The sequence below is a fragment of the Eptatretus burgeri genome, chromosome 12 (assembly GCF_056783735.1).
Source record: "Eptatretus burgeri isolate ZD-2024b chromosome 12, Ebu_testis_v1, whole genome shotgun sequence".
NCBI lineage: Eukaryota > Metazoa > Chordata > Myxini > Myxiniformes > Myxinidae > Eptatretus > Eptatretus burgeri.
Window position 1 is genome coordinate 30152284 of NC_140972.1, and position 12707 is coordinate 30164990.

Consider the following 12707-nt stretch of genomic DNA (forward strand, 5'->3'; position numbering starts at 1 on the left):
GACACCATGGTTCACAATATATAATAGATGACTTCCCTTCCAAGGAACTCCAATACAGAAAGACCATTCGGCCCATGAAGCCTGTACAATGGTTGCCGACCTATGACTTTTTTGTATACAGAGTCAAGGCTCATGGAAGAGGTAGAACACGAAACTGATCAGGATGCAACAGGTCAAAAGGAACAGTACTGTGCATGGTGGGAGGGGGGGGCACTAACAGTGAAGTTGAAGGATAAAATAGAGGGAGAATTGGACAAACAACGGGGTAGAGAGGAATGGAGTTGACAGGATGGATACAGAAGGAAACTTCTTCCTCCTCCCCGGCTCCCCCCTTTCTCCATCCCCATCCATCTCCCCTCTTTCAGCCCCTTCCCCCTCTTTCTCTTCCCCCTCCACTCCCCTATGTCTCCCCTACTGCCTGTCTCTCCCCAAATCTCGTCCTCACTCCCCCACTCCCTTCCCCCTCCCCTCCTTCCCCCACTCCCCTATCTCTCCCCCTATTCCCACTTGGACTGGGTGGTTTGTCATTGCCTTCCCAACAGTAGTTTGGGCAAGAATTTTTAATTTGGCCAGCGATAGCTCATCCACTCTTAGCGAAGGACTCCGTGAGGATCGTAACACCCATTAACTAATGTCGGAAGACAGGATGCCCAGTTTAATGCATAGGAATGACACACATACATTGATGATTCACCCTGCCTGTGAAACACCAGGATGACATTTCATAGCTGGGGTCGGGATTCAAACCCAGGCTGGACAGCTTCGTGGCGAGTGTGAGGTCATCCTGTTGGCCGAGGTTGTATCGTAATGCACTGTTAATAAACAAACTGCAATTCCATGTTGTATGTACGTATATGTTAAAAATGTACATATAATAAAAGTAGAATCTGAATTTAAGAGTTACCTCCTCGGACAAAAAAAGATCATTACTGGTGTCACCGGACGGTGTAAAATAAAATCAGACGTGCAATAATGACCTCTAAAAGAGGGACAAAAAAATGCATTTTGGAACCATTTTAATTCACCTCCCACAAGCGTATTATTTAATTATATCGTGTGAGAAAGAATTTGCTTTTTCCGAAGTTTTATCCGATTTCACTCGAGATTACAACATAATTATTTCGGCCATGGGTTTCGATCATCAAATATGGAATCAGATTTTGAATATCACTTTTTTAAGAAGTATATACGACACGTGATTCAGTCTTGCCAGGAGCCAATCACGTTGCAGCTGGCCTCACACAGCCAATCAGCGTCAACCACGAACAGCTGAACGGCCAGTCATCCTTATCTTTCCATACCAGCAGAGTACCCCCCGACAGGTGATCTTGTTCCAAGCATGCAGCACGTCCTCCTGATGCGTATCTTTATTTAGGCGGTGTATAGGCAACTGACAGCTCTGTATCGGCAAAAAAAAATAACCCAAGTTATGTGCATGAAGTGAAAACATACCAACTGCTTATAATTCAAAACACCTGACTGCACCGGAAAACGTGAGGACAGGAACTAAATTCAAGGTAAGCCGCCATTTACCGTACGACTGTAAATGGTGGAGACTTGTAATACCCCCACCTGAAGGCGGTGCGACACGATACACATTTATATCGAGAACTTGCGTCCCTCTTTACCCCCCCTCTCTCCCTCCCTCTCCTCCGAGACCACCGGCAAAGATAAAAACACCTCTATGCATTAATTGGTATAAGCTGATGCTATGAAGCAAGTCTGGATGTAATTGGCCTAGAACTGTAAGAGAAGTAGCACACACACACACACACACACACACACACACACACACACACACACACACACACACACACACACACACACACACACACACACACACACACACACACACACACACACACACACACACACACACACACACACACACACACACATACACACATACACACATACACACATACACACATACACACATACACACATACACACATACACACATACACACATACACACACCGATCCGTGAATTATAGCAATGATGTAAAGATTATCATCAAGTTAGACCATACACTGAAAACAATTTGCATTGCATACAATATGTTCACTGCATACAATATGTTCACTGCATACAATATGTTCACTGCATACAATATGTTCACTGCATGCATTATGTTCACTGCATGCAATATGTTTACTGCATACAATATGTTCACTGCATGCATTATGTTCACTGCATACAATATGTTCACTGCATGCATTATGTTCACTGCATGCAATATGTTCACTGCATACAATATGTTCACTGCATGCATTATGTTCACTGCATGCAATATGTTTACTGCACAGAATATGTTCACTGCATGCATTATGTTTACTGCATAGAATATGTTCACTGCATGCAATATGTTCACTGCATGCAATATGTTCACTGCATGCAATATGTTCACTGCATGCAATATGTTTACTGCAGATAATATGTTCACTGCATGCAATATGTTCACTGCATACAATATGTTCACTGCATGCAATATGTTCACGGCATGCAATATGTTCACGGCATGCATTATGTTCACTGCATGCAATATGTTCCCTGCATGCAATATGTTCACGGCATGCAATATGTTCACTGCATACAATATGTTCACGGCATGCAATATGTTCACTGCATGCAATATGTTCACTGCATGCAATATGTTCACTGCATGCAATATGTTCACTGCATGCAATATGTTCACTGCAAACAATATGTTCACTGCATGCAACATGTTCACTGCATGCAACATGTTCACTGCATACAATATGTTCACTGCATACAATATGTTGACGGCATGCAATATGTTCACGGCATACAATATGTTCACTGCATGCAATATGTTAACTACATGCAATATGTTCACGGCATGCGATATGTTCACTGCATGCAATATGTTCACGGCATGCAATATGTTCACAGCATGCAATATGTTCACTGCATACAATATGTTCACTGCATACAATATGTTCACTGCATGCAATATGTTCACTGCATGCAATATGTTCACTGCATGCAATATGTTTACTGCAGAGAATATGTTCACTGCATACAATATGTTCACTGCATGCAATATGTTCACGGCATGCATTATGTTCACTGCATGCAATATGTTCCCTGCATGCAATATGTTCACGGCATGCAATATGTTCACTGCATACAATATGTTCACGGCATGCAATATGTTCACTGCATGCAATATGTTCACTGCATGCAATATGTTCACTGCATGCAATATGTTCACTGCATGCAATATGTTCACTGCATGCAATATGTTCACTGCAAACAATATGTTCACTGCATGCAACATGTTCACTGCATGCAACATGTTCACTGCATACAATATGTTCACTGCATACAATATGTTGACGGCATGCAATATGTTCACGGCATACAATATGTTCACTGCATGCAATATGTTCACGGCATGCGATATGTTCACTGCATGCAATATGTTCACGGCATGCAATATGTTCACAGCATGCAATATGTTCACTGCATACAATATGTTCACTGCATACAATATGTTCACTGCATGCAATATGTTCACTGCATGCAATATGTTCATTGCATGCAATATGTTCATTGCATGCAATATGTTCACTGCATGCAATATGTTCACTGCAGACAATATGTTCACTGCATACAATATGCTCACTGCAGACAATATGTTCACTGCATACAATATGCTCACTGCATACAATATGCTCACTGCATGCAATATGTTCACTGCATGCAATATGTTCACTGCATGCAATATGTTCACTGCATACAATATGTTCACTGCATGCAATATGTTCACTGCATACAATATGTTCACTGCATACAATATGTTCACTGCATGCATTATGTGCACTGCATGCAATATGTTCACTGCATACAATATGTTCACTGCATGCCGTGCATGTTCACTGCATACAATATGTTCACTGCATACAATATGTTCACTGCATACAATATGTTCACTGCATGCAATATGTTCACTGCATACAATATGTTCACTGCATACAATATGTTCACTGCATGCAATATCTTCACTGCATGCAATATGTTCAGAGAAAGATTTTGTTGTGCTCGTTGCTGTGATGGAAACCACTGCTTCTCTTACAGCCCCAATTATTCCCACTTTCTTGTGCGGTCGGCTGCTTTTATTGGCTGAAGTCTTTCACGAACCAACCAGCAGGTCCTGACGTTCGACTGAAGGTGACAAGAATTTGTTCTTTGCTCAGGATTCCAGAGACAAGTCGCTGACTATTCAGCAAAATCAGCGGGATCTGTAATGTCCACCGACGACTGGTGCCTGTGCTCGTAGACGGGCCTTCCGGTCAAGGTCCATCCGATGGACCCATGAATGCAGCTCCTGCACGCAAAGCACTGGAGTGGCAGTTTATCGCTGGTTGGGGGTTCAAGCACCAAGGCAAGTGCATGTACCTCCAAGCTAGCCTACCAGCCCCTTGTTGCAATGGTAAAATGTTCATTAATCATCTTAATGAAAATTTGGAGCATTGAGAACATTCATCATTAATATTGTTTTTTGTACTCTATCATCAGGAAGATTTGGAACACCAACCCCCATGGAACACCTGAATCTCATTTCCAAGTTATTGTGAGCTGTGAGTATGCGGTCACATTCATAATATCCACCGAGCAAAGTCTGGCACATACCCTGTCCATCCCGGTTTGAGTTTCCACCACACGCCCAGCACATCAATTCGCAACACTCATGTCGGGATATTTTAAACAAACCCTGGTATGCTTTTGCCATTTTTCTCATCCAAGTTTCTCTTGTTAATCCCACAAGAGTTCATGCGATGCAGCAAACTTTGGAGGTTTTTTTTTTTTTCCCAGACAATAATCGAGTTATCCATCTATTTTATTTGTTGCTACACCACCATCTGTACTCGCATACAAGGCGATGTCCCATGTGGTGGTGTAAAAGCATAACTCTGACATGTACAATATTAAACAAGTTAATTTTGAAGTACTGGATCAAAAAGGATTGTGGGAAAACTGGGAAATTTTTACCTCCGAGGACATTAAATGAGATGGAAGACAAAAGGATGTAAAAGTTTTCGATGTATGCGTTTAAGAATATTGATTTGTATGTTCACTAATCTATACTATAAGAGGGATGCTTGTCTGTCTGTCTGTCTGTTTGTGTGTATATGTCACCATTTTTCTCAAGGATGGTTTAACAGCTCTTCATCAACTTTCAGAGGTTCATCAGTGAGTGCCAGGGAGTGTTGGGGGGGGGGGGGAAGCATTTTGAGAACTTTGAAAGAAAAAGTTGGATTTTGGGGGATTTTTATTTTTAATTGCTCATTTGTGCCTAAGCATTTGTAGCTATGTAAAAAGTAACACGAAATGATCCCTGACACCATTCCTTAGTGGGTGTAAGGAAGGGTTTTAAGCCACCACAAAAGAATAGAAAAGATGAAATTTGATTTCTTGAAAATGCCAACAGGATTAGAACAGCACCGGGCAACAGCGGGTTCCCCTGCTGGTGATTGATAAATCTTCAGCAGTTATGTTTCTTTTTACCCCGCCTATTTCACTCATGTCCGAAACTGTTTGGACAAGAAGATTCTCCATTGACGGAAAGCAAGTTGGAAGTCACAGCAATCTCTCTCAACATGCATAGTCAATACCCACTCCCTGCAGGAGCAAGATGATTTATTTTCAAAATTGAGCAATAAAAACTAGACATTGTGTTGTACTTGACATACATACTGCAGGAGTAATACACATTATTGTGAAGCAACCGCAGTACCCCGTCCCTCCAGAAGGAGTCAGTGGTTTAACCACTTGAACTATTGCACAGGTGAAAATCGCAAGTCGCCTCCCCACACTGGGGGGCGGGGGAGGGGGGTGGGGGTTATTTAATGCTGATGACCTGACCATGGGTACCCCAATTCATATTTTCATTCCGTTGTTCTGGCTAAATGCAGGTTCAGTATTGCCAAAACATATTCTTGGCCGAGGGTCATGCTGGGTGGTTTTGGCAGGAATTTGTTTTTTGGCCAGAGTGCCGGCGAGAGCTTGTCTAGTCTTCATGAAGAACACCCGTGGGAACTTTAACGTCCACCAAATGCCGGCAGATAGGACACCAATTTTAACGTCCATCCGAGGGATGGCACATACATTGATGAATCACCCGACATGTGAAACACTGCAATGACAGTTTGTAACTGGGCCAAGATTCAAACCCAGGCTTTGCAGCTCAGAGGCAAGTGTGCATACCTCGAGGCTATGGATACTTCAAGCATGGATGCAAAATTTACTGAAGGACGGCCAAGCCATTTTGAATTCCACAAGGAACAGACATACAAAGACAGAAAAACTTATTATATATATATATATATATATATATATATATATATATATATATATATATATATATATATATATATATATATATATATATATATATACTGGAATATGCATACATACAAACTAGCAAATACAACCCGTCGCTTTGCTGATTGGGGGGGGGGTGAGGGTATTCAGGAGGGGGATTGAGAAAGGAAGGAGGGGGGGGAGAGAGAGGAATAGAGGAGAGAGGGAGGGGAGAGAGAGGAGGCAGGAGGAAGGGGATGCTAGGAAGAGGAGATGGGAGAGGGAGGTGGGGAGAGCTATGGTTCACCAAACGTTGCTATAGGAGTATAGGGTGAATGCCAAAGCTCGGTGTTTGCATCTAAATCTTGTATCAATAACCCATTGCTTTGTGTACCCACCTTACCCAGTCACACCCAGCTGGCCCTGGACTCTGTATTTTTCTTCTGACAAGGTGGAGAGCTTGTTGTCAAACCTCAACTCAGATTCTGAAACCGGTCCAGACGGCATCAACCCACGTGTCCTAAAAACCTGCTCCTCTGCTCTTGCTCACGCTCTCTCTGTTCTATTCACCCTCTCATTTGCTCAAGGTCATCTGCCATCTGCTTGGAAATCAGGAAACATTACCACTCTGCATAAAAAAGGTGCAAAAACAGATCCCTGCAACTACAGACCAATCAGCCTTCTCCCAATCGTCAGCAAGGTTATGGAATCCATAATCACTTCAGACATGAAATCCTTCCTCTTCTCCAATGGCTTGATTTCCGATCATCAATTTGGTTTCAGACCAGGCCACTCTGCCCTGGATGTGCTGCTTCTGCTCTCCCAACAATGGATGGAGGAACTCAATGCCAGACATGAAATCAGAGCCATATCCCGAGACATATCATGTGCTTTTGACACGGTCTGGCACCCTGCCCTACTCACCAAACTCTCTTCCTATGGTATCAAGGCCATCTCCACTCATGGCTCGCAGACTTCCTCTCCTGTCGCAGCCAACATGTGGCCCGAAATGCAGTTCTTTCATCCCCTCTTCCTGTCCAGGCTGGAGTTCCTCAAAGCAACGTTCTGGGCCTTGTTCTTTTTCTGGCATTCATTCATAATCTCTCCGACTCTCTGGAAAATCCACTTTATCTCTTTGATGATGACTCCACCCTCTGCTATACCATGTACAATCATTCGGACCAGCAAGCAGCAGCTTCTTCACTCTCTTCGGGTCAAGGTAAAATCACTAACTGGTCCAACACGTGGAACATGTCCTTCAATCCTGACAAATCTCACACTCACTTTGTCTCTCCAAAATGACTGTTTGGACCCCACCCCCCCCAATCCACCCACATGTACTTTCTCAACAATCTTCTGGAAGAAGTTCATTCATTCAAGCTTATGGGTCTCACTGTCTGCCATGATCTTTCCTTTCCTTTCCTGATCTTTCCTCTTTCCACACTTTCAACCTGGCCTCCAAAGCCAGTCACTGACTGCGAAATCTCCATCGTGCAAAGTACTTCCTCAGCCCACCTGAGCTCCTGACCACATACAAAATTTTAATCTGCAGCCTGATGGATTACTGCTCTCACCTTTCTTGGCTTCATGCTGTGGAAAACAAGGCATTTTGGATGATTGGTATGTCCCGTGGTGAGGCTGAATCTTTGGGTCTCTAACTCTCTCACTGCAGGCAGGTCAGTGGTCTTTCTGTCTTATACCATCTCCTCTCCGGTCTCGACCCCCCACCCCCATGTTTCAGCAGGGCACTCAAGGTCCACCACCCCCTTCTGGTAAAACTACCAAAATCACGAATCACTGCTCACCTTCGCTCTTTCATTTCTCTTTTTCCTGCCTTTGGAATGAACTTCCACACTCTGTTCAATCCCAATCTTCCCTCCAGTCCTTCAAAACAGCTGTTCACCACCACCTCTTATCTTCCCCTATCCAAAACCACGATCTTTTCCAACCCCGTTAATCCACCCCAACACCACCTCCTTCAAATTCCCTGCTTTCCTTCCTGAAAGTTGCTGTCATGTCCATCTTGTATACCCCGTGTTACCTCTCCCTTCCACAGATCTAATGTCTCTGTTTCCCACTGTTTTGTCCTTCCCTCTCATTCTGGTCCTGCAGCGTAGTCTGATATTTCAGATCAATGGTTCAAATTTGCATAAAAGCACCAAAATTGGTACACATGTAGAATAATGTATTCCAAACAATTCTAGATATGGGGCCACCCGAGATTGTGCCTTCGTCAGCTTCGGCGACCATTTTCCAAAATGGCCACCATTCTACTTTAGGGAAATTGGCTATATGCCTCTTATTTTCTTATTGTATTGGTGGTAGATATAAGGAAAGTGTAAAATTCAGTAAATTGACCATGAAAAGGCGTATTCAAATATTATGAGCCAGTATTTTCAGTAAAAAAACCATTATTTGATTTGTAAATTGCTGCTCTCTTGAAACTTTTCGCTGAAAAGTACCCATTATTGCCTGGAGAACAAGAGTCAAATGATATTCATCACATTCAATGGGTTTGGAATCAACAAAAATTGCATTATAGATTACATACTTTACTCTATTTTGAAAAGGGAACTGATAATCGTGATAATGACAAACTCAGAAAATGTAGTCAAATTATTGCACACTTCACTTTGAAGCGGCTACGGTTTACTGTCTACTACCATTCTACCAGGACACATGGTACACGCATATATCAGTCTAGTACAATATGAGTTTCTGAGCTCAAGTGTACTGGCTCTGGATCAAGAAGTCAACACTTTTACAAGCAATGCGACTTTGCATTTGTACATTCTAAGCTCGGCCGATATATCAGTCTGTGTCTCCTGCGTCTGTCTACTGGCATTCTCCTTCACAAGCACACAGTCCAGTGCATTGCAGATTAGCCTTCTTGCATTTGCAGCGGTTTCTACAGCCTTTTTTGCAGCTGCACGACACCAGCTCGAAGCAGCTTTTTGAAGCCTCAGGGAGGGAGTGTGGTCCAGAGCGTTTCGGAGGACCCATCCTTTGTTTGCCGCCAGCCCCAGCTTGTTGGTGATGGAAGCACCGGTTGAGGGACCAAGACCTGCTCCCAGACATAGCCACCCTGGAAGACTGATCTCTTCACATGCTGTTCCAAAGCATCGTAGGTAGGTGGGATGTGCTGGACGGAGTTCCTCTTGGCGAAGAGTTTCTTTCTGGTCTCATTGACGTCCGTATATGTACTGGTGTAGTCATAGAGGAGCACCACAAACCTTTCAATGCAGTGCATTGTGTCATCCTGGATGTTGACTGGCATGGTGGTCAGGGTCACAAGAGAATCTGTCAGTTCTGGAAACGAGTTCCATGTGGCCCAGGCAGATTTCTTCCCATGCCCCACGAATGCTGATACCGTGTCACATCCGGTCATGGCGTGGAAGACAGGGAGGGCACGTGCCTTCTGTGGACCGAGGGAGGCAGCTATTTCATGGGCAGGGATGTAGCGGTAGTTCTTGCCCGTCCCAAAGGCAATCCAGAGTTCATCCATGCATGGTAGTGCCTGGGCTACCATCACCGGCAAGACGACGACGTTGGTGTCTACGGTTCGAACTTGAATCCGACGGTGGTCATGTTCTGCAGCATGGGCCACATGTAGCATGATGCGAGTGTCCGCCTCTTCTTGACCGCATGGAGCCAGAGAGCTTTCATCTTCCTGCCTTGGAAGGCAGGTGACTGCTTCACCATCAGTGACTACCAGCTCTGCCTCGTCATGGAAGGACTGCACCAGCACATCGGACAGGAAGGTGAAGAGCTGCACCTTGTTTGCGTCGACACGTCGGAAACTCTGCCAGTTTCCTGGTATGGCTACTACTACTACACCAATATTTCCAATTACAACACCACTTCCACCACTACCACCACCACAACAAAATACTTCTGAACCTGTCACTGATGCTGTGTGCGAAAATGGATTTTCCCATAAAAATTACCATTTTTCCCCAATACAATGGTTGGAAATATAATAAATCAACACAAATGACATTTGTATTGTTTTCCTTTGTAAATGCACATCACATGGAGTATTTATCAGCTCTGAGAAACCTACAAAGATAATAACAATGACATATCCCACGTTGTTATAGTAGAATGGTGGCCATTTTCCAAAATGGCCGCCAAAGCTGACCAAGGCAAAATCTCGAGTGGCTCCATATCCAGAATTGTTCAGAATACATTAGTCAACATATGTACCAATTTTGGCGCTTTTATGAAAAGTCGAACAATTGGTTTGCTATGCTGCAGTACTAAGATCCCCATCCAAAGAAAGGTATATTCTGAGATACAACAACCATTCCTGCAACTCACCAAAAGGGCAATTTATAGTTCAGTTTGGTTCCCCTTGGGATCAAACCCGGCCAGCCAACTCAATAGCAAGCATGTTGCCAACCAAGCTGTCATGCCACCCTTCAATACTTTCTTTCCTTCACAGTTGGTACCGTGTATTGTTACTATTGTCGTTTTACACTGTGTAGAATAGTCACCATCCAACAGCATAACTATTTGTGGTATCACCTGCTTTTGATCAATAACTGCTTGGAGACAGAGAAAATTAGAGTTCATAAAACACCTTGCCCCATGCAGTCTTAAGAAAAAGTACATGGGAAGGGTCTTTCAACTCTTGCTTTGTGTTTCTGAGCACGATCTATATTAGTTTTGTTCGTGAACTTTGATTAACAGGTGCGATACCCAGCACATGAAGCTGGTGGGTTAAGCAGAACAGTCCAGAGCTGAACCTTCTGCCAACTCTCCTCCGATAAACTAATGATTTTGGAACAATCTTTGAGAAAAAGATGCACCTAAACAATCAGATCTGTTGAATCAAGTTATCTTTATGGTTGCATCATTAGGTGCCACAATTGTTATCTTAACCTCGCTGTTACTCCTCCCTCAGAGTGTGCAGAAAGTTTGATTGGTTGAGACAGCATAAAATTTTGGCCACGTACTGCGTAACAGAAGGTCTTTGGAAATGCAAGCAAAGCGACTTATGTCCTTTAGTGTTCAAATATATAATTAAATCGCAAGAAAACAAAAGTTTTAAAGCTGGAGAAAAAAAGAAAAAAAACAACAAAAAGCCATTGAAGCATTTCATTGCCGTTGATGCACCCTCTTCTACACCACCTTATTTACACATTAAATTAGTGATTTGTGCCTGTTGTTTGTGTCCTTTATGATGTGCCTAAAAACAGTGAATTTCCTCTTTGGAATCATTTTCAATTTTGTTTGCCTGCCAGGCAGGCACACAGACTGAAGCAATTGCTTTACCGTGAGTGCGCACGCACACATGGGATGAAATTCTGTACAATTTGCCAAATTCACAGCCAAAGTACTGTTAAACTGCAAGTTTGTGTTCCCATTCATGTCCCGATTCATGTTCTTTCGTGTTCAAAATATATAATCCAATTTAAATTAAGTAGTTCCTCGATCAGAGAATGACATCTGTAGACAGACAGACAGACAGACAGAGTGAACCAATTGCTTAATTCCGCTTTGCAGTACACGTGCGGGTTAATGACCTTCAACCTCGGTAAGCCTCATGTGCTTCATATCATGCACCTCTGGAAAGATTGGTCGGAAAGTCCTCCAACCCATTCTGTGATCAGACCTTGGCAGAGACCCATTCTCTCGAGAATTTAGCTGGATAATACCACCAGAACGAACCTGTACAGGCTGACCACATCTCAAAGCCAGACACTCATTGAGCAAATTTCCATTCGGCAGTCTTTTCTTCATAGTGCCCACCTAAATAATCATATGTCGTGGAGGTTAAGGAAACTTCTGTATATTTTAGTGTCTCAGTAATGTCTACATCCTCTACTGTCTACAACTCAAAAGCTTTTGGATTGAGGGTGGTGTGGCAGTCTTGACCCCAATTGTCTTTTTTTAATGTTTGGTCTTATGATCTTTTTTTCACCCAAATATTGAATTTTGTTAGACATTGTATTTAAATTAGGAAGGATATATTGAGATAAACAAACGATTATCCATGAACTGATAAGAACTCTTAAGTTGAACCTTGAACTCCAACTCCAACTCCAACCTCTAAAGCCATAAACGTATCCAGTATATGAATGCAGCTCATTAATTTGGGTGGAGTGAGTTAATAATAAAAGGATTATTTCAGTATCAAATGTTTGCTGCTTAAATACCTTTATTCCAAGTAGATTATATCCATGAATGTCGCAGTGGGTTCACGGTCGGTCACCATTCCAGTTAAGAAGTGCTATATACATCCACACACAAACATAGTTGCTCCACTAGGTAGTAAGTAGGTTGGATAGTCACCGAGGTGGTCAGGGTTTGAATTTGTAAAATAACCTCGTGGTTGTAGGATTTACAGTAAGCCGTACCTAATTAAATTTACA

At 42.9% G+C, this 12707-nt stretch overlaps 1 long non-coding RNA gene across 2 annotated transcripts; it reads left to right on the forward strand.

The window, feature by feature from the left end:
* Positions 1 to 1265: 1265 nt before the first annotated feature.
* On the forward strand, positions 1266 to 5221 carry LOC147015348 (uncharacterized). Of its 2 annotated transcripts, none has more exons than XR_015050106.1 (3): positions 1266 to 1517; positions 4224 to 4415; positions 4550 to 5221. It is a non-coding gene; the product is annotated as an uncharacterized LOC147015348 (long non-coding RNA). The 2 variants fall into 2 exon arrangements; XR_015050107.1 differs by lacking the exon at positions 1266 to 1517 and adding an exon at positions 1563 to 1745.
* Positions 5222 to 12707: the final 7486 nt, after the last annotated feature.